The sequence below is a fragment of the Oratosquilla oratoria genome, chromosome 6, assembly GCF_046742065.1.
Source record: "Oratosquilla oratoria isolate Oo_2021 chromosome 6, ASM4674206v1, whole genome shotgun sequence".
Taxonomy (NCBI): domain Eukaryota; kingdom Metazoa; phylum Arthropoda; class Malacostraca; order Stomatopoda; family Squillidae; genus Oratosquilla; species Oratosquilla oratoria.
In genome coordinates, this window is record NC_134782.1 from 34,052,920 (window position 1) to 34,059,497 (window position 6,578).

The window sequence follows — 6,578 nt, forward strand, 5'->3', positions numbered from 1 at the left end:
AGAAATAGAAAAACTGCACCAAGATAAAAAGGAATATACAGAAGAACTGGAAATGGCTGAAATTATGAACAACCACTTCAGATCAGTATTCACAATAGAAAACTCGCCTAACAGTGTAGAGAGAGAGAATTATCCCCAGCAATGAAAGAAATAAACGTAACACAAAAAGAAATCAGTGATCAAATTAAAACCCTTGATGTCAGAAAATCACATGGCCCAGATGGAATTGCAAACTGGATACTGAAGGAATGTATGGAAGAATTAACTGACAAAATATATAATATAATTAAATCCTCACTTAAAGAAGGAAAAGTACCATTGGACTGGAAAAAGGCAAACATTGTACCAATTCATAAAGGAGGTGATAAAGAAGATCCATCTAACTACAGACCTGTCTCACTAACAAGCACAATAGCAAAAATTTGTGAAAGAGTTGTAAAAAACAAATGGGTTAAATACCTGGAAGAAAAATCTATACTGAACCCAAATCAATTTGGATTCAGACAAGGGAGATCATGTACAACAAATCTGATCTGCTTTTACTCAAGATTAGTAGACATAATACAAGAGATGGATGGGCGGACTGTGCTTTTCTGGACCTGCAAAAGGCATTTGATAAGGTACCTCATAGGAAATTAATAAATAAGATAGAATCAAAGGGTGACATCAGAGGAAAATTATTGGAATGGATGAAAGACTTCCTGATTGGGAGGAAAATGAGAGTTGTAATTAGAGAAAAATTCTCCAACTGGGAAGAAGTAAAAAGCGGTGTCCCACAAGGATCGGTACTGGCCCCGATCATGTTCGCCGTATACATTAATGACATGAATGAAGGCGTGGAGTGCTATATGAATTTTTTTGCAGATGATGCAAAATTACTTAAGATGGTAAAAACAGAAGAGGACTGCATCTCATTGCAACAAGATCTAGACATGATATGGAATTGGACTCAAAAGTGTGAAGTGAAATTTAATATAAAGAAATGCAGTATAATGGAATTTGGAAAGAGTAAAAATAGAATATCAAAAGATTACAGAATTGGAGAAGAAAAAATAAAAAAAGCAAATTCTGAAAAAGATCTTGGAGTGATGATTGGAAAGGACATGAAACCTAATAAGCATATAAATAAAATATTTGGAGAAACCTACAACTTATTGAGGTCAATCAAAGTGGCATTTATTTATATGGATGAAGAAATGATAAAGAAAATACTAACTACACTAATAAGACCAAAACTTGAGTACGCAGCATCACTTTGGACACCCAGTACCAAAAAGAATATTAAGAAACTAGAAAGATTACAAAGAGCGACAACCAAACTAGCACCGACTCTCGCCGAACTAACATATGAGCAAAGACTATCCAAACTGAACCTACCAACTCTGGAACAAAGAAGAGAAAGATGAGATTTGCTGACTTTCTCCAGAATAATGAAAGGAATGGAAGTTTTAGACAGGAATGACCTGTTACTGTGGGACAACAGTAAAACGAGAGGACACGGAAAAAAACTTGAAAAAGATAGTTATAGAAAAAACTTGAAAAGGAACAGTTTCACACACAGAGCGATTAATACATGGAACAAATTAGACAACAAAACAGTATGTGCAAACACTATACAAGATTTTAAGATAAAACTTGATGCGGAGAGATACAAAGACGGGTCACCACGAGCATAGCTCCCCTCCCGTATATTACAACTAGGTAAATACAAGAAAGACCACAAGTCTAAAGGATGTGAAGAAATACAATTTTCCATATAGATGCATAAATACCTGGAATAACTTAGGAAGTGATAAAATGCAAGCTCAAACAGTACATGAGTTCAACTCTAAATATGATTATTGGAAATCAAGGATATAGATGAAGTTGGAACTATGCATGAATTTGAGGCTAGGTAGGATAAATAATTAGAGAATAAACGGCACTGAACAAGTGTTGCTCCTTTTCCTGTATATAACAATTAGGTAAATACAACACAGACATTAATCCAATGTTTCTTCCCAGAGGCCCATAGGAAGGCTTTGGACCATTATAATTATCAGCCACTATGGGGCTGCAAGTTTCCAGTCAGTGAAGCTTGAAGCAATAATTATTATAAATTCTATTGTAGTTGCTGTTGTTGTTGTCATTCCCTGACATTTGGCTGAACATTTCCATCTCCCTGAGGAAAGCCACAGCTGGGCTGAGGTTTTTCCACAAATCCCTTATAGAATATATATTTTGTTGTTCCCATGCATGACTGTGTACAATGCAGTCTTCCATAATGTGTTGTATTGTATGAGATGAAGTGTTACATCCTGGACAGTTATCTGCGGTGCAGTCATTCCACTTCTATCGTGGTTAATGAAGACACTTGTATTCAGTTGAAGGAGTGTCCCTATACACATAGCATATCACCAAAATAAAGAGGTTATTAGTTACTTTACTTCAAGACAATATACCCCAATAATGTGCAAAGTAAATTCCATACTACACTGTCAAATTATGAACTTTCTTAGATTATAGCCTTGTTTACACAGGCAAATTGAGTTGCAAGTCAAGTGTGTAAATTACTTGAACTGGAGAGGAAAGCAAGCAAGTACATGTTTACACAGGCCACTTGTCTCTGGCTTGGCATGTGTGATCACGTACTTGCTCACTTTCCTTTCCAGTTCAAGTAACTTGCATGTTCAACTTGCCCCAAGTAAACAAGGCTTACATGAAAAATGTGGAAAAAGAACAATGACCACTTACTACATAATTTGTTGAGACCATTCACTACAGACCGATGCATATTTCCCTTTTCAATCTAGCATGACAGCTTGGTTACTCCTAATGGAACCTAGTGTAATAATTTTGTTATTCCCAGTATAATCTAGCATGACAATCTAGTTATTCCCTATATAAAGGATGATCTTACAAGAACTTCACATAGTATATGAAGCAACTGAAGACTATCATCCATGTATTGGTATGTCACATTCAGTTCTACATTTTGAGAGGTGACTTTCCTTTGTTTTTGTCATTTCCTAGACTGCTTGGTTAAGCAGGCCAGTCTCCCTAAGAAATGCCATAGCTGGAACGGTGTTTCCCCACAAATTCCTAATAGAGTGTATTTAGTGTTGTTGGTGTGCATAACTGTGTACAATACACTTCTCCAAAATGTACTAAATAATATAGGGTGAAGTATTACAATTAAAATGTTATCCTGTGGGTGGTATAAATCCCTGGGAGCAGCTTTGGTTACCTGGGCAAGTACCACCTTACTTTGTTGTTCTATCTGGTATATTATTCAACCCTGTCCTCCCAGAGAGATCTAATGGAGGGTCAAAGAAATTGTACCAGCCACTGTGGGGGCTGCAGACTTCCTGTCAGTGAAACTCTAAGTAACAATTATTATTATATATATAGATATTCATAACTCTTGAAGTTGAAGATGAGGTGGCAATTAAAACCAATACTAGAGTATGGAGCTTTATTCAATCCATACTTATAAGAAATATAGAGGATTTGCAAAAGATGAAACTATGAGTGGCCCAACAATGGGTACCCGAAAGTGGTGGTCCTGTGAGATGCATCAGAGAACCATCTCCCTATTGCCCATCTTCAAAACCTGTCATCTTCATCTCCATCTGGTGGTGCAACCTTGACCAGACCAGGCCCATGATCTTTATCAACTTTAACTATATTTCTTTAACTTTTTGAAATAAGGAGAGCTAACAATCAGTAGTTCCTCCTATCCCTCTTACTACTATATACTATCAACACAAATGCCCCACACATTACCAATATACAGATACAAATCCAATGTTTTTTCCCCAGGTGGAGGCTTGCCTAAAACTCACAAAACAAAGAGATAGGTGCCAGCATATCATGGTCATGCATGATGGTGGTCAAAAGAGAATTATTTCCCTGCCATCTGTCTTCACAATGCATTAAAACTATTAGCTCCACCTGGATGGACTGTAGTTTACCAGCACTTCTAACTTTGTGGACAACCTCATTCCATCCTCCACTAGAGGTACAGCCCCAAGGGGTTGAGGCTTGTTTTCTGTACAAAGCCCAGGACTATCAACTTTGTATTTCATCCAACTTTTTACATCAGGTGAGCTGGCACCTGTGGCTGCTCAACAGAGATCTATGAGAGGGCCTGAGAACTGCTGCCAGTCACTATAGGGATGTGGGTCTCCAGTCAAACTTAAACCACCAATTATTATTACAGTACAATGCAAACATGTTCATGAGACTCATAACATCAGGAAAAGGTTCAGCTCCACATTTGTTGACAAGAATTTTGATGAAACCCCAAATAAAAATTTATGACATTGGTAAAGTTCACCTTAACTCCTCTAATGTACTCGACAGACAAGGAGGTGGACCCCAGTGATTAGAAACAAGCTGGAGGGAGCAGTGAATGTTATGATGAAAGTATACAGGGTATGAACAAGGTTGGAGGAAGAGGAGGATTATTACATCAAGTTTATTTCTTTATATGCTCATTTCAGCCCAGTCATTTTCAACAGTACAGAACATTTTCAACATGGTGGTCCATCCATGGGGTCCCCACTAAGCATAGTAGTGGTTTGTTTGTATATGGAAGTGGCCATTATGATAAGATCAGAGGAAGAGGTGTGCACTGATGGTGATACACAGTTTTTCTGGTTGTGGTTCCTGGTAACATAGATCTAAGATGATAATGATGATGGTTTAACATTATGAACTCCTGTTATCATGGAGGGCTTGGATGGTTCCTCTTTATGGAAAACTTTTTGAAGCAGAGAATTTAATGTAGTATGCCTTTACTATGAACTCACTTTCTGCTAGGGAGGATAACAGAATAAGAAATAGTAGCAGCAGTAGTAGTAGTAATAATAGTAACAAAAATAAAAATAATAATGTTTCCTCATTTCACTGACTGGAAACCCACAGCCCCTATGGCAGCTGGACACAGTCTTCAAGCCTTCTCACAGAACTCTTAGTGAAGAAACACTGGACTACTGTCAGCTACTGCATTAGTGTATTTACCTAGTTGTATTTTGCGGGAAGGGGAGCTACGCTTGTGGTGTCCCGACTTTGTATCTCGCAGTGTCTAGTTTGCTCTTAAACTCATGAACAGTTTTTGCGCACACTATTTCATTGTCCAGTTTGTTCCAAGCGTCCACCGCTCTATGTGAAAAACTGTCTTTCTTCAGATCTCTTCTGTAGCTATGTTTTTTTATTTTCTTTCCATGTCCTCTTGTGCTTCTCCTGTCCCAGTTTAACAAGTCCTCTCTATCGAGTACTTCTGTGCCTTTCATGATTCGGTAGATGATCAGTAGGTCACCTCTCTCCTTTGCTCCAGATTTGGTAACTCCAGTTTAGCCAATCTCTCCTCATATGACAAGTTTGCAAGTGCAGGTGCCATTTTTGTTGCTCCTCTCTGGATTCTTTCTATTTTCTTTATATTCTTTTTGGCCCTATCAGTGTGACCAATATTTTTTTCATAATTTCTTCGTCCAAATATGTAAATGCCACTTTTATTGATCTTAGCAAGTTGTAGGATTCTCCAATAGTTTTGTTTATCTGTTTGTCATAGGACAAGTTGTTTGAGATAATTACACCCAAATCTTTTCCCGATATCTCCTTCTTTACCTCCTTGGTTCCAATTTTATATTGTCCTGATATTCTGTTTTTGCTTTTTCCAAACTCTTTCATGCTACACTTCTTAAAACTGAAGTCTACTTCCCATTTTTGACTCCAGTTCCATACCTTATTTAGGTCTTCCTGCAGTGATTCGAAATCCTTTTCAGTTTTTACTTTCCTGAATAGTTTGGCGTCATCTGCAAAGAAGCTCATATAAAATTTCACATCATCATCCATGTCATTCATATAAATAGCAAACATTATTGGAGCCAATACAGATCCTTGCAGTACTCCACTGATCACCTCTTTCCAGTCTGAATATATTTCTCTGAGCACTACTCTCATCTTTCTACCAATCAGGAAGTCCTCCATCCATTTTAGTAGGTTTCCTTGTATCCCTCCTACATATTCCGGTTAAAAAAAAAAATTGTGTGGTACTTTGTCAAAAGCTTTTTGTAAGTCCAGGAAGGCACAATTAGCCCATCCATTCCTTCCTTGCACTATGTCTATTAATCTTGAGTAGAAACATATTAAGTTTGTGGTACATGATCTTCCTTGTCTGAACCCAAATTGTCTTGGGTTTATTATATTGTTGTCTTCCAGGTGTTTTACCCATCTATTCTTGATGATTTTCTCACAAGTTTTGGCTATAGTGCTTGTTAGTGAGATTGGCCTATAGTTAGTTGGTTCTTCCTTGTTTCCTCCTTTATATACTGGTACAATGTTATATGTCACAGTCTTATAACAACAGAAGTGTGGCAGCCACTAGTTGTCAGCTCTCCTCATGTGTAAAAGTGGATAAAAAGAGTTGAAATTATTAGACATTAAATCTGGTGCAGAGAGAATGACAGCCCCTTATGGCTGCATCTCTAGAAGTATGTGAGGGAGTTGACAAGTTTCAAAGATGAGTAGCAGGGGAATAATTTTTTCTACTGTCCATCTTGCAGGCTGACCACTTCCAGGTACCTGTCACTGGG